The sequence below is a fragment of the Panthera tigris genome, chromosome X, assembly GCF_018350195.1.
Source record: "Panthera tigris isolate Pti1 chromosome X, P.tigris_Pti1_mat1.1, whole genome shotgun sequence".
Lineage (NCBI taxonomy): Eukaryota > Metazoa > Chordata > Mammalia > Carnivora > Felidae > Panthera > Panthera tigris.
In genome coordinates this window covers 62,713,805-62,740,107 of record NC_056677.1, presented here as the reverse complement: position 1 = coordinate 62,740,107, position 26,303 = coordinate 62,713,805, and the positions used below count along the sequence as shown (strand labels likewise).

At 38.4% G+C, this 26,303-nt stretch overlaps 1 protein-coding gene across 1 annotated transcript in view; it reads right to left on the bottom strand.

The window, feature by feature from the left end:
- Positions 1–26,303, bottom strand: part of ATP7A (ATPase copper transporting alpha) — a 158,725-nt gene extending 132,422 nt beyond the window's left edge. The window contains 1 exon segment of the mRNA XM_042975315.1: positions 26,139–26,303. The gene's annotated coding sequence lies outside the window, so the exon portion shown is untranslated.

The following is a 26,303-nucleotide window of genomic DNA, read 5'->3' as shown; positions in this document are numbered from 1 at the left end:
TCAGATTCTGTGTCTCCTCCTCTGTCTACCCTTCCCATGCTCATGCTCTCTGTCTCTCAATGATAAATAAAAGTAAAAAAAAAAATTTATAAGATATGTTCATAAAGATACATATACAAGGATATTCCTTGAAGCACTGTTTATAGCACAGAACTGAAAACAACCTAAATGTTAATCAAAAAGGAACTAATTTAAATAAAACACAACATACCCAGACAATGGAATATGCTATAACCATTTTACAAAATAAGGTGGTCTATATTTCTTGATGTAAAATGTACAAGATATGTTAAATGAAAAATGGAAGTCATAAAATTGTGTGTGTATGAGATCCCATATGTGTAAAGAGAAAAGAAAAAGAAATAAGTATTTACATAGGCTTGAAAATGCACTGAAAATTTCTGAAGCATACACAAGAATCTGCTAACAGTTTCTCAGAGAAGAGAGCTGGGAAGTCAGAAAATCTTTTTACCTTACATGCTTTTTTGTATCTTGTAACATTTTGTCACTATGAAAATATACATTACCATTGATATAAAAAAAAAAGCTTAGATAAAGTACCACTCTCTGACTTGGAAATACTACTTTGAGGAATATATCCTAAGGAAATAAATAGAAAGATACTTCAGTATATAAGAATACTCATCACAAAAAGAAAACATGAATACAAGTTAAAGGACTATAAAAAATCAGGACTGATGGGGCGCCAGGGTGGCTCAGTCAGTGGAGAATCTGACTTTGGCTCAGGTCGTGATCTCACGGCTCATGAGTTCAAACCCCACATCAGGCTCTGTGCTGACAGCTTGGAGCCTGGAGCCTGCTTCAGTATCTGGGTCTCCCTCTCTCTCTCTATGCCCCTCCCCCACTCACACTCGGTGTCTCTCTCAAAAATGAATAAACATTAAAAAAAAATTTTAATGAGGACTGGTAAAATAAATGATGGCCCATGTATTTGATGGAATACTACATAGCTATTAAAGTTAAATTTTCTTACATTCAAAGACAGTCAATAATATGCTGAATAATGAACCTATTTTAAAAAGCATCTTAATGTTTATTTTTTATTTTATTTTTTTTAATTTACATCCAAGTTAGTTAGCATATAGTGCAACAATGATTTCAGGAGTAGATTCCTTAATGCCCCTTACCCATTTAGCCCATCCCCCCCACACCCTCTCCAGTAACCCTCTTATGCTTTGCCCCCTCCCTGTTTTTATATTAGTTTTGTTTCCTTTCCCTTATGTTCACCTATTTTGTCTCTTAAAGTTCTCATATGAGTGAAGTCATAAGATATTTGTCTTTCTCTGACTAATTTCGCTTAGCATAATACCCTCTAGTTCTATCCACGTAGTTGCAAATGGCAAGATTTCATTCTTTTTGACTGCTGAGTAATACTCCACTGTATGTGTGTGTGTGTGTGTGTGTGTGTGTGTGTGTGTGTGTGTGTGTATACACACATTTTCTTTATCCATTCATCCATCGATGGACATTTGGGCTCTTTCCATACTTTGGCTATTGTTGATAGTGCTGCTATAAACAATGGGGTGCATGTGTCCCTTTGAAACAGCACACCTGTATCCCTTGGATAAATACTTAGTAGTGCAATTGCTGGGTCGTAGGGTAGTTCTATTTTTAATTTTTTGAGGAACCTCCATACTGTTTTCCAGAGTGGCTACACCAGCTTGCATTCCCATCAGTGTTTATTTTTGACACGGAGAGAGAGAAAGACAGGGAGAGAGGGATAGAGCAGGGAGAGAGGGAGACACAGAATCTGAAGCAGGCTCCAGGCTCTGGAGCTGTCAGTACAGAGCCTGACACAGGGCTCCAACCCAGGAACCGCAAGATCATGACCTGAGCCAAAGTTAGATGCTTACCCAACTGAGCCACCCAGTCACCCCAAAACGTCTTTTTGTTTTTAAAAAGAGACACAGAGAGGGGCGCCTGGGTGGCTCAGTCAGTTAAGCATCTGACTTCGGCTCAGGTCATGATCTCACAGTTTTTGAGTTCGAGCCCCATGTCGGCCTCTGTGCTGACAGCTCAGAGCCTGAAGTCTGCTTCCAATTCTGTGTCTCCTTCTCTCTCTGCCCCTCCCCCCCCATGCTCTCTGTCTCTCAAAAATAAATAAATGTTAAAAAAATTTTAAAAAGAGAGACACAGAGAGACAAGTGTGCATGTTTGCATAGGAAGAAGTTTGGAAGCCTAAACAGTTAACTTGGAAAGCAATAGTTCCTGTAGTAGTTAGGATTTTTGGCTGTACTTCATGAAGTCTTCTGCAATGAACATACTGTTTCCTGAAACAGAGTGACTGACCATCCATGTGGAGTTAAACCCATAAATCCTAGGAATTTAAACACATTCAGCTTGCTGCCCATGTATATTCATTAAACACCTTCAAATCCACTTTGGTTAACACAGTCCTACAAGAATCCTGGGATATGTCTAGTTCTAGCAGGCTGTTTCACAAGAGTTGCACGATACCTGTTATGAAAAGATTTAAATGTATTTTTTTAAAGGCACTAAAACAGGGGCACCTAGCTGGCTCAGTTGGAAGAGTGTACAACTCTTGATCTCAGGGTTGTGAGTTTGAGCCCCCACACTGAGTGTAGAGATTAAAATTTTTTTTTAATCTTTAAAAAAGGCACTAAAACTGAATGAGCCTTTTGAAAATTTCAACAACATGGATGAAGCTAGAGAGTATTATGCTAAGCGAAATAAGTCAGAGCAAGACAAATACCATATGATTTCACTCATGTGGAATTTAAGAAACAAAACAGACAGACATAGGGGGAAAAAAAAAGAGACAAACGATAAAACAGAGTTTTAACCATACAGAACAAACTGAGGGTTACCGGAGGGGAAGTGGGCAGGGGTGTGGATTAAATGGGTAATGAACAAAACAGCTGAAATAGGAGAATAGAAGAAAAAATAAGATAAAAACTGGGAAGGAAGCAAACCATAATAGACTCTTAAATATAGAGAACTGAAGGTTGCTGGAGAGGAGCTGGGTGCGGGGATGGATTAAAGGGGTGATGGGCATTAAGGAAGGCACCTGTGATGAGCACTGCGTGTTATATGTAAGTGATGAATCACTAAATCCTACACCTGAAAATAATTTTACACTGTATGTTAACTGACTAGAATTTAAACAAAAACTTGAAAAAAAAGTAAAAACATTCTCTGAAAAATAAAATCTTGTTCCCCATAACATTTAAACTTTCAAGATACTTGTAAAAGGAAAGCATTTACCTTGCATTAGCACCTTCCATCCTGGGCTGCCTGTACTTCAAGATAAAAAACTTTTCTGTAACAGGGGCAGCTGGGTGGCTCAGTTGGTTAAGCGACTTTGGCTCAGGTCATGATCTTACAGTTCGTGAGTTCAAGCCCCATACTGGGCTCTGTGCCGACAGCTCAGAGCCCAGAGTCAGCTTCAGATTCTACGTCTCCCTCTCTCTGCCCCTCCCCCGCTTGCACTCTGACTCTCTCTCTCTCTCAAAAATAAACATTTAAAAAAACTTTTCTATAACAGTCTCTGGAGGTCAAGTAGGTAGCTACACTCACAAAATTTATCATTTAATTTTTTTAAGCAACCTCTACTCCCAACATGGGGCTTGAACTTACAACTTCGAGATCAAGGAACTGAGCCAGCTAGGCACCCTACAAAATTTATCATTAACTTACACAAACGGTACACTGAATGATCAAGCAGTAGTAAAAGTTTAGTATGACCAGAAAATTCCAATGAAGTAAGAAGGGTTTTGGTTTTTATTTCAATATAGGATTCCCCATTTTTTAACAGAAAAAGGCACTTCCATGACTTTCCATATGACATAACAGTTAATAAAGTTGCATTTACTTTCATTAGGTGAATTGCACTTTATATGCTACCAAGTTGGTAATACAGATTTTGGGAGGGGGGGATAATTAGTTGCCTTTATTTCTACCTGTGAGAGTTGGTGGACCAGAACAAATATTAACCCTCACTACATGCCTGTTACTTTGGTGAAAGTTAGCAACAGAGGTTGGGTGGGTGGCAGAAGGGCGTGAGAACCACTTCCAAAATTCCGTCATGCTACCCCTTTATAACCAACACTTCCCAACATCCCTAAATCCTGGTACCCACTGATTGATTTTCTTCCCTATCATTTTGTTTTTTCAGGTTACATATAAAGGGAATCACATTATATAGGCTTTTGAATCTGGCTTCTTTCACTTAGCTAAGTGCATTTTAAGATTCATCTGTTTTATTCCAAGAATCATTAGTCAGTTCCTCTTTTATCATGGAATAGTATTCCATGGTATGGGTATAAGATAATGTGCTTATCTATCAGTTGAAGTAACTGGGTTGCTTCCAGCTTTTGATGATTAATGCTGAATAACGCTGCTCTTAATACTCATGTACAGGTTTTTGTGTAAACATAGGTTTCATTTCTCTTGGATAGATACCTAGAAGAATTGCTGAGTCATATGGTAAGTATATGTTTAATTTCATTACAAACTAGCAAATGTCTTCTTTTTAAATCTTTCTGTGCCATCAGCACAGAGCCTGATAAGGGGCTCGAACTCACAAACTGTGAAATCATGACCTGAGCTGAAACCAAGAGGCAGGCACCCGACCGACTGAGGCACCAGGCACCCCTAGCAAACTGTCTTATATAGTGGCTATGCTATTTTTCATTCCTACCAGCAATGTATGAAAATTCCAGCTGCTCTGCCTTGCTAACACTTGGTATTGCAGTTTTGTTTTGTTTTCACATTCTAATAGGTGTATAGTGGTATCGCCCTGTGATTGTCAAAAATATTTTTAGAGCATTTTTAGATTCACAGCAAAATTGAACAGAAAGGATAAAGACTTCCCATATACTCTTTTCCCTCCCATGCACAACAACTTTCCCCACTATCAACATCTTGAATCAGATTGGTACATTTGTTACAATCATCACTGTGGTTTTATTTTACATTTCTCCAATAGTTTTCATTCACATATGTCTAATTTGCATTCACCTTATTTGCTATTTGTATATATTCTAGGTGAAAAGTCTATTCAGATATTTTGCCCATTTTGTTATTGGGTTATTTTCTCATTGTCAAATTTTTAATTTTCAGGAATTTGTTTATGTTTATTTATTTTTGAGAGAGTGTGCGTGCACATGCATAAGCGGGGGAAGGGCAAAAAAAGAGGGAGACAGAGAAACCAAAGCAGGCTCCAGGCTCTGAGCTGTCAGTGAAGAGCCTGATGCAGGGCTCAGACCCACGAACCATGAGATCATGACCTGAGTCGAAGCAGGATGCTTAACCACCTGAGCCACCCATACACCACAAATTTTGATGGTTTTTTAATTTTATCCTGGACACAACTTTTTGTCAAAACTGTGATTTGCAAATATTTTCTCCCTGTCTGTGACTTGTCTTTTCATTTTCTTTCATAGGACAAAAGTTTTTAATTTTAATAAAATCCAATGTAATCATTTTTTCACATATGGATTGTGCTTTTGGGATGACACAGATTTCTAATCACATTTCTTTGTTCACATCTTTCTTTGTATTAGCATTTCTCCTAATTAGCAGCCTCAGTCACAAAGGTTGAGAACAAATAAACAAAAACTGCCACTAATACTGTTTACTGGGTATAGAGTTTCAGGTTGGGAAGATGAAAAAAGATCAAGAGACAGATGGTAGTTGTTGAGATGAGCACTGGGTGTTATATTTAAGTGATGAATCACTAAATTCTACTCCTGAAATCATTACTACACCAAATTTTAACTAACTTGGATTTAAATAAAAAATAAATTTAAAAAATTTTTAAAAGAAAATGTTTATAAACCAAAAGTTATTTTTTTACACAGAAATCCTGTTTTTTTTACAATTTCTGAAGAAAATGAAAAGCATATTAGACACATAAGAACTAAGGAAATATTATACCTGTGGGCTCAGGCTGAAAATATTTCTCAAAGGTATACTAACCATTAAAACCATTTAATTATAGAATTAAAAAAAGAGAGACACATGGTAGTGAAGATTGCATAACAACATGAATGTACTGTAAAAAAAAAAAAAAAAAAAACTTTTTTAATGTTTTTTGGGAGAGAGAGACAGAGGACAAGCCGGAAAGGGGCAAAGAGAGAGACACAGAATCTGAAGCAGACTCCAGGCTCCGAGCTGACTGCACAGAGCCTGACACGGGGCTCGAACTCACAAACCGTGAGATCATGACCTGAGCCAAAGTCAGATGCTTAACCGACTGAGCCACTCAGGTGCCCCACAACATGAAAGTACTTAATGCCATTAAACTATACACATAGAAGTGGTTAAAATGGTAAAATTTTGTTACCATAATAATTTTACGATAACAAAAAGCTGCCACTGAACAACAGTATTTCAGAGAAGTCCATGTTCCAAAGCTCACCACCTAGAACATTTCAAGCAGTACTGAAACCAATGCAATAGAGCCAAAGCTTCCCTTTGGATCCATGGATGATGAATGAGGGTCCATCTCCAAGATGAGAGGTAACCAGACAAAAGGGACCATGCCCAGCACTTTGTAGAAAGGTTGTCTCTTTTAGTCCTCATACTCATCTTATGAGGCAGATAGTATACTATGCTTCTTTCACAATTAAAAGAACTGAGACTTGGAGGGCAAAGTTACCAGTTCAAGGTCATGCTTGAGTCACTGTAACAAGGAGTGAAGATAAGTGGAAACCAGACAAACTGACCCCAGAGCTCTTACTCTGTACCATTCCCCTGTATTACCTCCAAATCTGTGAAGAAAAACTCTCTTTTCAGCTTTTATTTTAAAAAATTCTAAAGTTTTAAGAAACTACAAATAATTTACCAAACATTCCTTGGGGACTTTTGAATGTATTTTCACAAGATTGGTTTCCCATAATACAATGAACAAAGATAAGCTACATGTTATCTTCTACTTTGCAATGGAGTGGATAACAACTCTAATGTGAAGTCAAATGGCCTCATGTCAAATCCTGGCTCTGGCTTTGTGCTGAAATAACTTATGAATTTTAGTTAATGTGAAAATTTTCCAATTTGGGGTAATAAAATCATAGCACTAGAAGCTTGTTCACTCAAATGTGCTGTTTTTCTCATCTTGAAGCTCCAAATTATAAGTAAGTTCACTGATATTGTGAAGATTTAATAATGCTTAAAATACTTTGAATCTCTATAAAAGTTAGCTATTATTGTGGGGGTTTGCTATTATGGTTTATAAAAAGTGTTACCTTAGGCAAATCACTTCATCTATAAAATATATAAAAGTATTTAAGAGCAAGGGCTCTGGAATCAGTCTACCTTAGTTTGAGTCTTCACTCTGCCACCTGCAGAATTTAAAGCCCTGGACCTGTTACTTTGTCTCTTTAAGCTTAAGTTCTTCACAGCTGAAAAAATAAGAATTATTACAGCACTACATGATGCAGGATAAAACGAAACAATCTATGCAAATTGCTTATTATAGTCCTTCATACACAGTAAGCCATCAATACATATGAACTGCTATTGTTTTTATACCAATAATAAAATGTGTACATAGCATTAGGAATCAAATCATAGGGCATTTTGCAAACCTGCAGAGACAGCAATACCCTAAGTAATGAATTCTTAGAGAACTGTCACTTTTCTTATTTGGTACTCATAAACATTGACCCTTCCATTAAAGGCTACCTTTTGCCAGTCCCTCTATATCACAATCTTCTTGTTTTACATTTACCATACCACTTCACTACTTGATATCTATTTACTTTAATTATTTACTATCTGTCTTCCCCTTCTAAAATGTAAGCTCCCTAGAAGTAGGGAGGCATAACAGTTAAAAACACGGACTGAAGAGCCAGACTGGGTTTGAGCCCTATCTCTGCTGCTTGCGAGCTATGTGATGTGTCCTTGGGCATGCTACTTAAGTTCTGTGCTCGGTTTCCTTATTTGTAAAACAGGGATAACAACATCTGTTCCATAGGGTCGTAATGAGAATTAAATGGCTTAATATATATAAAGCACTTAGAAAAACTTAACACACAGGAAGCACTCAACAAATGCTAATATTATTATTGACCCAACTGTCATTTAAGCCGCCTGAATCATCCCTGGCACAGAGCAGGCACTCAATAAACATTTACTGAGTAAAGGAATTATAAGAGCTCAATGCTCCAATTGAATCCAGTCTTACAGCTCAAGAACATTCCTAAAAGACAGAGTTGGGAACAGGGAGAGGAGACTGGGGAAAGGTGCCTTCTGAAGGGTCAAAGACTATGTTCAGACCCCATCTTCCACCCTAAGTGTTAAAGGCAGCTGATTTCCATGGGGCATGATCTAAATTCTAGAGCTGCCTCTGGCAGCTAGCTAAGTCCCTGGGCACCACCTCCTTCCTCAACTAACATTCATCAAGAGTTACCAGGAGCAGTATTTTTGCATGTATTAACTCATTTAATCCTTACAACAACCTTGAGGTAAATACTATAATTATCCCTATCTTACAGAAGGGAAAACTGAGGTACAAATAGGTTAAGTAACTTGTCCAAGGCCACATCACTCTCCAGGGCAGGATAGGATAGAAAGCAAGAAGATCCCCTTAGTGTAGCAGGAAACCAAAGAGACCTGAAGGGTCCAACCCTGTTCTGTCATTTTTTAAAACATTTCCCTTTATTTTTCAGCCATGGGTCTCCTCCTCACCTTTTAGGAAAAATACTAATCTTTAAGTTCTGAGCTTCTCACAGGTAATATGAGATAAAAGACCTCACTTCTCATTGATATCCCCCTCTGCAGGCAAGTTCCCCCTCTTCTTCTGCTTCCTGCCTTCCAGTGATATGTTCAAACCATTCCTCTGCTTATGTCCCTCTCCTGTTCTCTCTGTCCTTGTAGGCTTAAGCCTTTCAAAACTTCTTTAGTGTCATATTAGTGGAGTTTGAGAAGGACAAGAGCTAACCATGTGTGGTCAGGTAGCCATGTTTAACCCTATATACTACTTTTATGATTTTTTTTTCAAATGAAGATTTAAAAACTAGCAGATCATGCTGATAGTAGGTAGAATTATGAGGTAAAGGGGAGGAGAATAAAAGGGAAAAGGAATAAAGAGTTATTGAATTACTATTATATGCCAGATATTTTTAAATATTTTAATCCTAATAACCATATTAAACTGTCTTCCTTTTGGAGAAGATGAAATTGAAGTCCAGAAAGATAATGAGAGTTTCTTAGCCTAATGCCAAGAAGCTAATGAAGGGTAGAGTCTAATTCTAATTCACACCTCTTGGACTCCAAAAAGTATGTTCTTTCCCCTGAATGTCCATCCTTGCTCATCCTGAGAAGACACACAAACAGTGTCCCTTCCTCCCCTTAATCTGAAACAAACATTAAACTTTCCAATTCTTTCCATTTCTCTCACTTCCTTACCATTTCCTAGATGTTTTTTTTTTCTCCTACCTCTTCTGGGCAGCTATTCTTCCGATCCTAGCCCCCAAAGTTCTACAGAATCCCCTCCCCCTGGTCCCCTACCTGGTACAAATACACACATTCCAGCAATGTTTCCTCCCTAAGTTATAACTGCAACTGGTTATCCTACCCTGGACAAAGTAAGTGTGACTGGGGGTGACCTTAACGGTGCATTATCAAGAAAAGAAAATCTCTTGAGTGCCTAGCATATTTCTCTGAAACATATGACAGGCCCTCAATAAGTATTCATTGAATGAATACCTTCAATTTAAAAATGGGTTCCTTGAAGGGCACCTGGATGGCTCAGTGGGTTAAGCATCCAGCATCTGACTCCTGATTTCAGCTGAGGTCATGACCTCATGATTTGTAAGTTCGAGCAGTGGTCAGGCTCTGCACTGACAGCATGGAACCTGCTTGAGATTCTCTCCCTCTCTCTCTTCCCTTTCCCTGCCCACATACACATGTGTGTTCTTTCTCAAAATAAATAAATAAACCTAAAAAAATAGGTTCCTTGAGTGCAACTTGCAGAGCATGGCATTAGTGGGTTTTCTATGTTTGGCGGCAGCAGTCCTAGCATGGGGCTTCCTTTGAGTTTGGAACTCCTGGGAATGAATGAAGAGTCAGGAGCTGACTGATGTTCTGGGAAATGGAAGCAGGATTCTCCTGGTGATCCTGCATCTTGATGAAGCCATGTTCTTTGCTCCCACAATGCTAGGCTTGGCCTGCCTGAGGCACCAGCTGTCCTTGCTTTGCTTCTCTGCAGGGTTCTGTTGTAGAGAGCTAAGCAAATACGCCAAAGGTTCCTTCTCTGGGCGCTGCACAGAGAATTGGTGGCCCCAGCTTCTGGACTGTAGTAGCCAGCTTCCTAGGTGGATTGGGGAAAGTCACCAGCTTTGGTATTTCACTGCCAGCAGGACTGAGGAGCACAAGAGAACTGCTCACATTTCATTCCATTTAATACCTACATTACTGCTTGGAACTGTGACTGTACTCATTATTCTGTGGAACCTTTTTACCTGCTAAAGGACTAAGAATAATGATCTTACTATGGGACACCAAACAGAATCTAGGCTGTATCATGCCTGCCCAACCCTTAAAATTTTACTACTAAAGGTAGCAAAGGACTTTCCTGCTCCTTTTAAAATCCATTTTGTGCCAGAAAGATGCATATGTCAACTTGAAGAGATTGATTCAGATCATTATACTAGAATATAATCTTATAAGTAATTTTAGAGTTCAACTCCTCTAATTTTCAGTGAAGAGGCTTTCAAAGAGTAAGTCCTCCTTTACCATACAGAAAAGATGGACTGAGAAAACAAAAATTGACACTGATACTGGATTATGGTAATAATTGCACAACTGTATAAATGTAATTGAACTATATATATAGACAACAGGTGAATTTTATGGTATGTAAAATTATACCTCAATAAAACTATTTTCAACAAGAAATTGGGTTCCTTAAACCATTGTTTGTCAATTGATTTTGAAGACATATGTTTTCTCACAGAAAACATTATACATGATGGCTAGGTTCACAAATTGGTCTTTAGAAGTTTCTTGGCAATTATGAAGCTAGATTATATATTAATAGTGTTTTAGCACTGGTTCTTATGGAGAAATGCATAGTGAGTTCCAATTAGGAAATCAAAATGCCAATGGACACCTATGTCCTATTCACATTTCCAGCTCTGGGAAAGATTTCTCTGCCCCATGGAGGCAGTGATAGGGGTAAGTGATGCCTGTCCTCAACAACAGTAACAAGTGAACTTATGTCAGGTCTTTCATAGATAATTAGGTCAGGTACTTGTATTCTGCTTAGGAAACAAAAAAGGTATCAGGTAGGTTTATACCACCAATCCCATGCACACTAGCATTTGACTTGTATTGGAGGAAATTGTAATACTCAGTATATGTGGTATATCTTGGTGACCCATCTTGATGATTATGCAAAAGTATCTTTCCTATCAAGTAAGAATATAATCAATCTTTCCAATATTTATTTATTTATTTTTTTTAATCTTTCCAATATTTAAAAAAAAGCAGTTTAAATACTGGTAGAAAAACTATTTTGTCTTAATTCTTAGAGATGAAATATTTATGTGCTATGACTAAAACCTAAAAATAATATACATATCTATTTTTCAGAATACTTTGACCTTTCCTAGCATCCATATTGTTCATAAATTTTCTTTTTATCAAACCAAGGTCCAAAGAATAATTTTCAGCATGAAGTAAGCAGACACTGTAAATATAGTCCAGATCTACATTCCCACCATACTCAACCCCTCAATTCCTTTAATGCCCTGTTTTATACACTTTGATTAATGAAGGTGAAAATCTAATAAACATTCTATCCTATTCAAAGTTGAATCACCATCAGAACAGATAAGGATGAAAAATTACGTACTAGGAATGTATGAGGAGTTCAGGGTTTTTTTAAGTTTATTTTTGAGAGTGTGCATGTGTACGAGCAGGAGAGGGGCAGAGAGAGAGAATCCCAACCAGGCTCCACACTGCCAGCACAGAGCTGAATATGGGGCTCAAACCCATAACCTAAGCCAAAATCAAGAGCCAAATGCTTACTAGACCACTCAGACTTACTAGAGCCACTCAGGCACCCCTAAGGAGTTCAATTTTTAAAAAGGGACTAGAGGGGCACCTTGGTGGCTCAGTCAGTTAAGCGCCCACCTTCGGCTCAGTTCATGATCTCGTGGTCCCTGGATTCCAGCCCTGCATCAGGCTCTATGCTGACAGCTCAGAGCCTAGAGCCTGGAGCCTGCTTTGGATTCTGTGTCTCCCTCTCTTTCTGCCCCTCCACCGCTTGCATTCTCTCATTAAAAAATAAAATATAATAGAAAAGGACTAGCAATTCCAAATTGTCAAGGACAACTGTTTAGCCAGGTATTTTCATACAAATGAATGAGAATGAATTCGGAGAAGCCCTATATCATTCCATACCCTTTAGAGTTTTTAACTGGGAAGTTTCAAGTGCTTTGTTTTTTGTGTTATAAATAGGCTCCATGCCCAATGTGGGGCTTGAACTCACCATCCTGAGCCAGCCAAGCACCCCTCAAGTGTTTTGTTATCACAAGCAAGTGGAAGCCCTAATACTGATGGCTATATCAAGTCCAGTGAATTGGCTATATCAAATCCACTGACTTTCTGGGAAAAAAAAATATTAATTTTAATTCAATGCACATTTGTTGAACAGAAATAAAGACAAATAGCCAACAAGATTTACTATTTTTAGAATTTAAAGTACAGGTGGGCACCTGGGTGGCTCAGTCAGTTAAGCATACGACTCTTGGTTTCAGCTCACGTCATGATCTCATAGTTCGTGGGTTTGAGCCCCATGTTGGGCTCTGTGCTGAAAGCTTGGAATTTCTCTCTCCCTCTCTCTCTGCTCCTCCCCGGCTTGCTCGCTCTCTCTCAAAAATAAACAAATATTAAGAAAATCATGGTGCCTGGGTGCCTCAGTCGGTTAAGCGTCCAACTTTAGCTCAGGTCATGATCTCATGGTTCATGAGTTCGATCCCGCATCGGGCTCTGTGCTGACAGCCCGGAGCCTGGAGTCTGCCATGGATTTTATGTCTCTCTCTCTCTGCCTGCTCCTCCCCAGCTCATGCTCTGTCTCTCTCTCAAAAAATTAATAAACATTAAAAAAAAATTTTAATCTTTAAAGTACAAATTCATTATGATCTGCAGGAAGATTTTTTTAATGTTTGTTTATTTTTGAGAGACCGAGCACAAGCGGGGGAGGGGCAGAGAGAGACACAGAATCCAAACCAGGCTCCAGGCTCTGATCGGCCAGCAGAGAGCCCAACGTGGGGCTTGAACCCACAAACCACGAGATCATGACCTGAGCCGAAGTTGGCCACTCAACCGACTGAGCCACCCAAGAGCCCCTGCAGGAAGAGTTTTTTTTCAGAATTCAGTTCAGCCTCAGTTCTGGGTTCTGTGCTTTCTCAGAAAGCACTAGGATGAACTTTGTCATCTTACAAAATTAAGACTCCAAATAGGCTGAAATCATTAGAAAGTTGCTTTTGGTAAAGTAAAAAATGTACTTTACCTAAAAGGGAGCTTCCCTCCCAATTTCAGACATGCAATTTTCACAAAGTGGATGCTTCCTTTCAATTAGTTTGCTTTAAAGAGGTTTAACTTTTTAATTCTGAAAAAGCTGTAGGGAGTCAAGCTATAACTAATTCAAATTTTGGCTTAGTATATTCTCTTGGTCTTTGAAATAAATTATCAAAAAGCCTCTTGTCTTATGTGCCTTTTTTCCTACTTTTGATGAAGGATTAATGTGCACAAACACACACACAGAGAAATGAGTCAGATAAAGACTAAAATTACTAATATCTTTCAGCTAAAAACAAATTCTGACAACATCTCCCTTTGAAAAAGGTATGGCTATGAATGTAGGAAATTAAAGTTGGACATATCAGAGAGAAAGGGAAATAGATCAAATTAGGAAAAGTGTAAGTATCTATGTTCAAAGATGATACTGCCATAGTTTGGTGTAAAATAAATTATATCTGGCCAGATAATTACAAATCAGTCTCCTCAACATGCACACACAAAAATGAGTTGGATGGAAATGGATGGATTAACCTGAAAAGCTTCATATCATAATTATAAGCCAAGTTCATAAAAAGTGGGTAGAGCATGAGCAATATAAAAAGACAAAAGAAAATAAAATGTCAGACACCCCTAAACACACACATTTTTAATAAAAATTATGTATTTTGTTTTATGACATGCTTTTTTTAAATGTTTATTCATTTTTGAGAGAGACAGAGAGAATGCGATAGGGACAGAGAAAGAGGGAGAGGATCCGAAGCAGGCTCCATGCTGACAGCAGAGAGCCCAATGCAGGGCTCAAACTCACAAACAGTGAGGTCATGACCTGAGCTGAAGTCCGATGCTTAACTGACTGAGCCACCCAGGTGCCCTGTGACATGCTTCTCATTCAATACTTACAATGAAAAACTTTGTAAATATTAACATGTAATATTACCTAATATTTTTTAATATTTTAATCTTCACAACCCAAGGGGAAAGGTACAATATTATATCACTTTATAGATGATGAAATTGAGACTCAGAGAGGTTAAGGAACTTTCCCAAGGTCACATAGCTAGTAAGTGACATAATTGAAATTTGAACCCAATAAGTCTGATCCAAAGTCTGTGCTTTTAATCACTAATATATGCCATAATTTTAAAAGGCTGAATAGAAGTCCATTATATGAATGGACCATAATTTAACCAACCTACTATTGTTAAGAGAGCTGGGTCTTGAAGGTTGAATAAGAGTTCTCCAGAAAAATGCATAGGAACTCCAGAAAAAAGGGCCATGAGCAAAGTTACAAAGGTGTCAAATAGCATGGCACATCTGAAGAAGTGCTTTTGGTATGACTAGGAATATGGTGTGAGTGGAAAAGACAAAGATGTTGGAAAGGTTAAGTAAGATCATATCATGAAGGATAAATTTGAAAGGGGCAAGACTAGAGTCAGAAGACCAGTTAAAAGCCTACTGTCGAACGATGGAATATTATCCAGCCATTAAAAGGGATTAAATTATTACACATACTGTATCATGAATGAACTTGAAAGACATTATGCTAAGGGAAATAGGCCAGATAAAAAAGGGCAAATACTGTAGGATTCCATTTATAACAGGTACCTAGAATAAGCAAATTCATAGTGACAAAAAGTAGAATAGAAGTTATCCGGAGTAGGAGAAGGGGGAGTGGAGTGAGAAGTTCTTCTTTAACAGGTTCAGAGTCTCTGCATGGGATGGTGAAAAAGTTCCAGAAATGTACAATGCTGACAGTTACACAACTTTATGAATGTACTTAAAGATACTGAATTGTACACTTACAGTGGTTAAACTGGTAAATATTATATGATGTATATTTTACCATAATTTTGACAAAGGCTATATAGCGCAGGGCACCTGGGTGGCTTAGTTAAGCATCCGACTTCGGCTCAGTCATGATCTCACAGTTTGTGAGTTTGAGTCCTGCATTGGGTGAGTTCAAGCCCCACTTTGGGTGAGCCTGGTTCCCCTCTCTCTCTCTCTCTCTCTCTCTCTCTGCCTCTTGCTCACTTGTGCCCTCTCTCTCTCTCAAAATAAAAATAAAAAAATAAAAAGGGAAATGATTAGGGACTAAATGGAGATATAGAGGTAGGGGAAATTTGGGGAAATATCAAGAACTAGACAACAGAGGCGCCTGGCAGGCTCAGTCAGCACAGCATGTGACTCTTGATCTCAGGGTTGTGAGGTTCAAGCCCCATGATGGGCACAGAGCTTACTTTAAAAAAAAAAGAAGAAAAAAAACTAGACAAAAGACTTGGTGACTGACTGAATATGGGGTGAGGAAAAAAAAAAACAACTCTTGGGTTTCTAGGTAGAGAGGAGTGGCATTATTAGTGTCCTTTCATAGATAAAGAAACAAACACCCAGAAACACGAAGTTATTTGTCCAAAGTCACAGTTTGTTAATAGCAGAATTGGAACTTAAATTCCAGACTCCTGTCTCAAAGTCAGTACCCCTTCCACTATAAGACAAGACACCAAGAAAGAATATTATCTTACATTTGTATAGCACTCTACAATTTACAAAGTGCTTTTGTATATTATTTCACTTGATACTCATAACAACCTATGAGTTAGGATAGGCAACATCACCATTTTATTGATGAGTACACTTAAATAGAGTAAGAAAACTGATGCAAGTCCTTAAAATCCTCAAAGATCTAAATTTCATCTGTTGGACTACAGAAGAGCCTTAAGGTGGGAAGTGAGATTCAAGTGATAAACTTGGGACTACCATGGCTGCTAAATGTTGTAGATATTAAGAGAAAGGGGCTAGAAATAGAAGTGGTTTGTCAAGTTTTCAAGGTGAACATATTGCACAACTCCACATTATAATATCTATAGACTTATATGTATTCATAATATTTATAGACTACCAATGTGACTGCTGCCTCTGGAGTTGTGTAAGACAATAGCCCTAGATGAAATAAAGTAGAAGTCTCCAACCTGCAGATCAGGATCTACTGGTCAGTCTAGAAACCTTGCTTCATGGAGCTCCAAGGTGGTTCCCAGTATTTTCTCCTCTCTGCTACATCCCCTTTCTGCCACATGTCCCAGCTAACATTCCCAGAGTGAAAGGGAGAACAGACGTACAGCCAGCAACTACTTCTCAGGAACTACAATGACTATATCTGCCCTGATCTCAAGACTTAGATTAAAATAAGGTCCTCCGGGGGTGCCTGGATGTCTCAGTCAGTACAGCATGTGACTCGTGACCTTGGGGTTGTGAGTTCAAACCCCACGTATAGAGCCTACTTTAAAAAAAGAAAGAAAAAGAAGGTCCTCCACATAATAAGGCTGGAGATCACCCCAATAAAGGATTGGGATGAGACATAGATGGTCTTGTGTGATCATTTCTACTCATTTGGCGGAAAAAAAATTCTAGAAAGTGCCTTAATAATACTGTTAAACCTTATTAGAACATGATGGTATTGGGGCACCTGGGTGGCTCAGTTGATTAAGCGTCTGACTTCAGCTCAGGTCATGATCTCACAGCCCGTGAGTTCGAGCCCCGCGTCAGGCTCTGTGCTGACAGCTCAGAGCCTGGAGCCTGCTTTGGATTCTGTCTCCCTCTCTCTCTGCCCCTCCCCTGCTCATGTTCTGTCTCTGTCTCAAAAATAAATAAAAACATTTAAAAAAATTTTTTTTAAAAGAACATGATGGTACTTACATGAAATCCAAAGGTAGCAAGGGACAAAAGGCAGGTCATATCAGGCATTCATTTGGCAATCCACTCAGCCTTAAGCCAAGTTGTGAGAATACTAACACCGATTATAAACAAAACTTACCATATAAGCTTCTGACCAAGTTGTGTTTAGGTAAAACACAAAACTAGGACGCAATGGTCTAGTCAGATGCTTCAAATATAGAAGATACTCTGACACTGACTAGATGCTTTGCATGTAGAAAAGAATCTAAAATGACCACCGGTAGTCCTCAAGTGGCTGAGTCAAATAACTTGCAGTTATTGTCTCATATTTGGACAGAAGAAACACACTATTCTTAATAAAATACAACTGAAAACAAAGGCAAAGCAAATGTACTCTGTTTTGCTTGAAGACATTTCTAATGGCATTCTACTAACCATCACAGAATGCATTTCTTTCTCTCTCCTTGTCTAACGTCCTTCTACTTCTCCCAACTTCTTAAACTTCCCACCGGCACTTCATGTAGACATTGCTCTCTTGTGTTACTTGGTGTTACTAGGGTAACTGATCCCAGCTCCTCTGTGAAAATACCATTTTATTGCTCACTAAGAAAACTTAACACAAAATTCTAAACTTAGGACACAAATTAGAATGGAAATGGGACCAAATCAAGGCCTAAGGCTCCAAAGCCCATGCTCCTAACCCTCTCCAAAACACCATATCCAAGGAATTTACCACAGATTAAATACTGTTCAAAGCGTTCAAAAGATGGCTGTATTAGAAAAACCCAGTCTTCTTTCTCATGTTTCTCCTTTAGTCTCATAGTACTCCTATACTCATAACACTTCTGACACCAGATGTGTGGCAGTTTTCCTCCAACAAGCAATTCTGTGTGACACCAGCTGGGTGTCCTACAGTTTAACTCAATTCTGATACTGTCTATCTGGAGATAGGGTCAGATTCCAAGTTAAGGGCTTAGTCCCACAAGACTGTTCCCACCCCACTTTCCATAGACTTAAATTGTTGTTCAAAGCATTCAAATGATGGCCCTCATCTATCACTTTCAATACTCTTCCCTAATATTCCCTAACATATATAATCTCTACTACAATCAGGCAAGTGCCCTCACTGCCATATATAATCCATGCTTGCCATTTCTTTCTACTATATTGTTTAGACTGGTCCCCTCATCTGGAATGCTCTCTTCCACACATTTAAATCACCTCACTCATCTGTAAACTCCAGAAAAGCAGGACCAGATCTGTTGTATTCACAATCATATCCCCAGTACCTTGCACATCAGCTACTCAAATAATTGCCGAGTTAGTAAATGAACTCAAGTCCTACCTCCTCCATGAAAAACATGTCAAATACTCATACCCACTTTCTTTTTGAGTTCTGAATACCCTTGGAATCAGCATCATAGTTTAGTACTTAATTTCTCTGTAATTGCTTGGTTTTAGATTTATTTCTGATTAGACAATGGAGCATATGCCTTATGCTTCTTTGCATATCTCACAGAACCCACATAAATACTACATACATAACAAGCACACAATAAACATTTAATTGGAGTGCTGACATAACTTGTAACAGCTCAACTTACATACAACTTTGTAAGAATGCAACTATTTTGAAGAGTAGGTCAGAAATGCACAAAGCCTTTTTTTTCCTCTGCCTACTTTTTCAGAAATCATTCAAAGTATGGTTCAGCATTTAACAATTAAAGAAATAATCCAGAAAAGCTCAGTGACCCAGAGCCTGTAACTCAGTAATTATGTAAGCAGAATGCCATGAGTTTTCTTGGTGGAGAAGCAGAAAGATTAAGTACATCACGGTGACTTGACTTGCTATCTGTGATAATGAGTTTCAAGATGTGATGTTAGCATACTGTAGGTGTAATGTAGGCTACTGTGCCCTCCCAATCTGAGTTTTCCATTTTCTGTGGTGGAATTTAGAAACTAATTATTGCTGCAGTACCTGGGTGGCTTAGTCAGTTAAGCGTCTGACTTCAGCTCAGGTCATGATCTCGCAATTTGTGGGTTAGAGCCCCGCGTCGGGATCTGTGCTGACAGATCAGAGCCTGGAGCCTGCTTCAGATTCTGTGTCTCCCTCTCTCTCTGCCCCTCCCCAGCTCGTGTTCTCTCTCTCTCTCTCTTTCTCTCTCTCTCTCTAAAGTGAATAAACATTAAAAAAATTTTTTTAGTGCATTAGAAACTAATTATTGCTTGCAGGTACTGATTCATTAGTATATTCCTCTTACGTCCACTCAATTTATAGTACTGCAAAACTAGAATTTATAATTTTATTATATAGGTTGCTAACATTACTTTAAAACATTTTTAATAATTTTTAATTTTTTTAATTTTTATTTTTGAGAGAGAGACAGAGGTGAGCAGGGGAGGGGCAGAGAGAGAGGGAGACACAGAATCTGAAGCAGGCTCCAGGCTCTGAGCTGTCAGCACAGAGCCCGACACAGGGCTCGAACCCTCAAATCAAGAGATCATGAACTGAGCGAAAGTCGGACGCTTAACCAACTGAGCCACCCTGGCGCCCCTATAGTAAATAGTTTTTAAAAGAATAATGGTAACTAAACTTTACTGTGTGTTTACTACCTGACAGGCACTGCTCTTAGAGCTTCACATGTATTAACTCATCAACAGTCCTCTGAGGTAGGTACTATTATATCATTTTTGTATTTACCTAATGTCTGAAATACATGTACTGAATAAAACAGTTTTTCTTTTTTTAAATAAACATTTTTCCTTAAAAAAAAAAGATAAAAATAGACACATGACCATTTCTTTTCTCTTCCTGAGGGACTTAGAAAATACAAATAAGACCAACATCACTTTAAACATTAAGTCTTTTAGCATATCTTTAAATAATGTAATTAGCTAAAAATAAAACTATGACTCCTTACTTTTGAATTTAGTTTGAAAGTATCAAGGAAATTTTGAGTTACCAATACTTTAATTTTTCATCATCAAATCTATTTGCTCATTCATACTTTCAAAGAAGATAAATGAGTATTTCTCCCTTTAGGACAAACAAGGAACTTAACTGCAATAGAGCTAATTTTGCTCAAATGTCTATGTACTTTAAAAAAAAAAACAGTTCTTTGGGGAGCCTGAGTGGCTCAGTCAGTTTGGCATTTGACTTCAGCTCAGGTCATGATCTCGCGGTTCACGAGTTCAAGCCCCACATCGGGCTCTGTGCTCACAGCTCAGAGCCTGGAGCCTGCTTTGGATTCTGTGTCTCCCTCTCTCTCTGCCCCTTTCCCACTCACACTCTGTCTCTCTTTCTCTATCTCAAAAATGAATAAACATTAAAAAAATACAGTTCTTTTATTTAAGGTAAGAACATGGATTCTAGGGGCACCTGGATGACTCAGTTGAGCATCCCATGATCCCAAATTCATGGGATTGAGCCCATGTTGGGCTCCACACTGGGCATGGAACCTGCTTGAGATATTCTCTCTCTTTCTCTCTCTCCCTCTCCCTCTCTGCCTCTCTCCACAACTCATGCACTCTCTCTAAAAAATAAAAAATAAAGTGACTTTATAAAAAAAAAAGAGAGAGAGAGAGAGAAGACCACAGGTTCTAAAACCAAACTGTCTGGCTTTAAATCTTAGCTTAGCCACTTACTAGCTCTAGAAATAAAATCTGGCCCTATGAAAGAACATGTTAACTCCTACCAAATTGCACATTTTTTCACACTAGATGAAAGATCAATTCTAGTCTCCTTCATTTACATGCTCCCAAAAAAATAATAAAAAGGAAAAGATTCAAGATCCCATGACTTACCACTGCCCCTAAAGTTAAGAAACAGGCATCTGTGAGTTATTTTTGTAAAAAACACAGTGGACACACTCTTATGCAACCCTAGTCATACCCTAACACTCAAGGTCAAGTAATACACTGCACTACATAAATTATTTTTTCTATCATCATACAATGAATTTAAGGCTTTATAACTATCTGAAGACTACAAAGGTTTTTATGACTAAAATTCATTCTGCTATCACCTCGCTAGAAACAGAGGAGCCAGATAAAACACTTCACTTTAGATGGACAATACTTGAAGACATATGACACCAATTTGATTTCTAATACCCAAAAACACACTTACAGGTGTGATCAGAAATTAATACCAAGATACTGTGGCTGCAAGTCTGAACTAAAAATTGATAATCAGAATTAACAGTGAAATGGCAGAGTAAAATAAGAGAAAACATTTATTGGCCAAAATGAAACTGGTTCTATGCAAATGATTTAATATTAATAGTAGTGTTTTAAAAATATAATATATTGGAAGCACCTAGGTGGCTCAGTTGGTTGAGCATCTGAATCTTGATTTCAGCTCAGGTCATTATCTCACAGGTTTGTGAGATCAAGCCCTGTGTCAGGCTCTGCACTCAGTGTGGAGCCTGCTTGAGATTCTCTCTCTCCCTTTCTCTCTGCTCTTCCCCTGCTCCAGCACACGTTCTAAATAAATAATTAATTAATTAAAAATATAATAATTGGGCACTTGGGTGGCTCAGTCAGCTGAGCAACCAATTCTTGATTTCGGCTCAGCTCATGATCTCACAGTCCTGAGATCAAGCCCCATGTCCACATCCGGTGCAGAGCCTACTTAAGATATTCTCTCTCTCTCTCTCTCTCTCTCTCTCCCCCTCCCTCTCCCTCTCCCTCTCCCTCTCCCTCTCCCTCTGCCCCTAGCCGGCTCTCTCTCTCTCCCCACTCCAAAATAATAACAATGTATTTATTAATAATCAATACAATATACTTTATATTAATAGCATTATTATTGATTGATTTAATAATTCAATTAGAATTCTTAGAATAATTTTATTATCACCAAAAAATTAGATACCTTTGTTTTTCTTACCATTGTAAGTACAAGGATCAACTAAGGAGTTACACTTGGAACTCCTTACCAAGCTCTTTGTAAACTTTTGTTAGTTCAAGGATCAATTCTTAAGTATCCTCATGACACTAGAAGTCAGCTACAAATTTATCCTAAATAGTCCTGAGAAGGGCCCCTGGGTGGCTCAGTCCACTGAGCTTCTGACTCCTGTTTTCAGCCCTGGTCAAAATCTCAGGGTCAGGCTCCACCCTGAGCATGGAGCCTGCTTAAGATTCCCTCTCTTCCTCTCTACCCTTCCCCCACACATGCATGCTTTCTCTCTATATATTAAATAAATAAATAAGTAAACAAATAAATATTTAAGAAACAGTCCTGGGAATTTCCTTTAAAGGGCTCTCCACTCTGGAATTCTTTTCTGTTCTTCTATCTCTGTTAACAGTTTTTCAGGTCTTAACAGAAGCCCTCTTAATGCTCTCCTCTCCTGAACGGCAGGTACCATGCTTCAGGTGAACACTCAAGAGAGCAGAAACCATTTTCTTCACAATTCCAAGAATATACAATGCCCTGCAAACTCTCAGGTCAGAGTAGAGGAGGGAAGTAATTCCAATATTATTCCCTCACAATCTTTGGCTGAGACATCAAATGCACAAACAGGATCAGCAACAATTACATCAGCATAAAACAAAACACTTAAACTTTTTACAAACAAAATCAAATAAGGTAAATGGCCAGGTTAAAACAATTTCCCTAAGATGTGAAATAACCTGTTTATTCAACTAGTAAATTATGAAAATGTGCTCCCGAGTATAGGTCTGAAAAACTGGACTTCTACACTAGAAAATCATAAAGTAAAAATAGGTTTAAAAAAATAGCTGTGTAATTCTAAATGTGGACAGAAAACATGGGACAAAGTACAACTAAGTGGCTCAAAATGGGGGATATTTTATCCTCATTTCAAGGAAGGAAATATCTGTGAAAACTAATGTAATCTACCAGTATCCCACACATTTAATTCCACAAAGATAGGAAAATCACTTCAATTTTCTAACAGTGCTGGAGAAACTAGGAACATATTTATGAAACCAGAAATTTTCTACCCTTTCACTTTAATGGAACACATTCTAAAAGTATCATGATACTTTTCCTGCCATACTATCTCAGCAAATAAGCAAGTTATATCATATTAAATCTACCTGAAGACTTGAGAGTCATAAGTGAAAAACATGATTGTTGAGATGGTAAATTGAACCAAAACAGGCCTGTGGCCTATCTCTCCTGCCCACCTCCCTGCTCCGCCCACATTTTTATGTCCTAAGAAAGACCACAGTTTAAAAACAAAACTCTGTAAAACCTTTCACAAAGATGAGTAGAAGAAATTTTAAGATAAAACTCCCAAATATTATTCTCAGCTGTGCCAGTGCCTGTATCACCTCAGATAAATCTCTCCTCACAATTTAGTTTCCCAACTGGTAAATGAAAATTATTTTCATGCATTGGGATGTGTCAAAAGTCTTGATTAAAGGAGCACCTGGGTGGCTCAGTTGGTTAAGCATCTCTTGGTTTTGGCTCAGGTCACAGTCTTATGGTTTCTGAGTTTGAGCCCCAAAAGGGGCTCCACGCTGATGGTGGGGAGTGTGCTTGGGATTCTCTCTCTCCTTCTCTCTCTGCCCCTCGTGCTCTCTCTCTCTCAAAATAAATAAATAAATAAACTAAAAAAAAGTCTTGATTAAAGTTTGTCAAGTATTTTTAAACATATAGATAAAAGAAGTTATAATGAGGAATTTATAAAGAAATGTGTTGCCTTAGCACCCTCACAGAAGTAAAGATTGTATATGTTAGTTGATTTTTGCTCATCACTCCCTTTCCTTTTCAAATAAATTGTACTATTTCTGCATGCATCTTTTCAAAGAAAAACAACCTTCTGCATTAGAGACCAGAGATGTCTCTATCCTTTGGGGAGATTAGTGTTTAATCTAACCCTACCTGGAGGCCAAGAATCAAGATCTTTCTAAGACTATGATTGGAAAAGAATAGTTTCTATCATATTAAGACCAGGCGAGAAATCAATTTGGAGAAAAAGAAATGCAGAAATTCATTGGGGAAATCCTGGAACAAACAACTTCTGGCTTCAGACACCGATGTTATTCATTCCCAGAAATGTAAAAATTGATTCCAAATTACATTTAAGTTATAACAGTCAATCAGAATTAAAATACAACAAACTTTAAGAGGAAAAAAATGAGAGAGACAAATCAAGAAACAGACTTTTTCTTCTTCTTTTTAAGTTTATTTTGAGAGACAGAGAGAGTGAGAGGAGGAAGGGCAGAGAAAGAGGGCGAAAGAATCGCGCTGGCTCCTCACTGTTAGTACGGAGCCTAATGTGGGGCTCAAACTCATGAGCCGTGAGATCATTACCTGGGAGCTTAATTGACTGAGCCACCCAGGCACCCCAAGAAACAGACTTAACTATAGGGAATACATTAATGGTTACTAGAAGGGAGGTGGGGGGGGGTATGTTAAATAGGTGATGGGGATTAAGGAGTGCACTTGTGATGAGCACTGGGTAATGTATGGAAGTGTTGAATCACTATATTGTACACCTGAAACTAATATAATACCATATATTAACTAAATTTAAAATTAAAGCTTAAAAAAATTAAAGCTTAAATGAAAATATATAGCAAACTTTATTTTTTCTCTTAAATTTGAGTTTACATCTGACTGAAATCTCATACATTCATGCTGCTTTTGTCATTTCATGTATTTTTTCTATATATAAGCTTTTTTGTTGGCTGGAGGGTAGCTGGATATGGTTGTGAGCTTACCAGTTTTGGAGCCTATATATTTTTTTCCTTTAACAGGAATATCTTAGAGGATGTGGCTGTGTTAGAAATAGGGATGTTGATGTACAGTGTGTTGTTGGATGTCCTGCATCTTTCCAGCCCCCTAAGCCTCGGCTCATATTTTTTCTTCTACCTGGGCTGCCCTCCCCTACTTCCATTCCTGCAAAGTTAAGTCCTACCCATTTTCAAGGCCCATCTCAAATGCTCCCTTCCCTGCATTCTCATAACACTTTCTCGTTCTAACGTACAATGTTACTGAGATGAAATTGAAAGGATGTACCTGTCTTTCCTATACATTGTGAGACCCTCTAGTACCAAAAAACCCTCTCATGTCATGAATGTAAACACAAGAACGTTTTAAAAATAAATAAAATCTCAGTTGAAAATATCCTTTTAAAAGGATGAGATTTTAAAAAGATTTTTAAAAAAAGAGGATGAGATAAGCAGTCTAGTTATTCAATCAGTGGGGCTGCTAGAACCCACTGACTTCATAACTGAACCCAACTAACTTGACTGCAAACTCACTTGAGGCCAAGGACTCTGTCCTATTTCTTGCCTATACTCCATACCACCCCCACACCTCGATATCACCCAATTCGATGTCCTTCACACATTAAGACTCAATACAAAACCGTATTACTGTAGATGAAAAGACCCTAAAACAAGGATCAGATGCTAAAATACGAATTTGTGAAGCAATGAAAGAGTTGTTGGTGCTTGGGATAACCTCAACGTCTACAACAAAAAGTGTCAAAGATAAAGGTACCACAAGGGTGTGACAAGTGTGGAGAATAACTTTACTGGGAAGCGGGCCGAATGAACAAAATGAAATGAGAACAAGAGCGTTCTCTCAGTTTAGCTTATGCTCCCAGAGCAAGACAAGAAGCAAAATAATTTTTCACTTTATTTCATTAATTATGGTCATCAGTACATGTGACTTCCATACAGGCACAGACCTTCTCATATCTTTAATTAATTAGGTAACACAGGCCACAGGATGATCAGAACACTTCCCCAGGAGGGTACAAGGAAAATGACACGGGTCAGTACCCAATCTCCCCTCCATTATGCCCTGTTAGGAGGGGTAAAACATGAGCGAGGTAAATACCTGAGTTGTGAAGAAGTGAGCGTTTGGGGATTGCCCCCAGATTAAAATGACCCTCGGTACACTCGATAGTACAGACTGACAGTACAGAACACCTCTCCAGTAGAAAGGAACGACGGGAAGCCGGTATAGGACTTACCTGGGTTTTTTTTCCTATGGTTAAACGTCGGGAGCTACGCAGCCCGTGGCAGCGACAAATGCACGCGCAGGCTCCAATCTAACACACCGGGAGAAGCAGCAATAGTGGCGGCGTCCGGAGGGAGGGGGAGGAGGAGAGGGGAGGGGAGCGCGGCGGCGGCGGCGG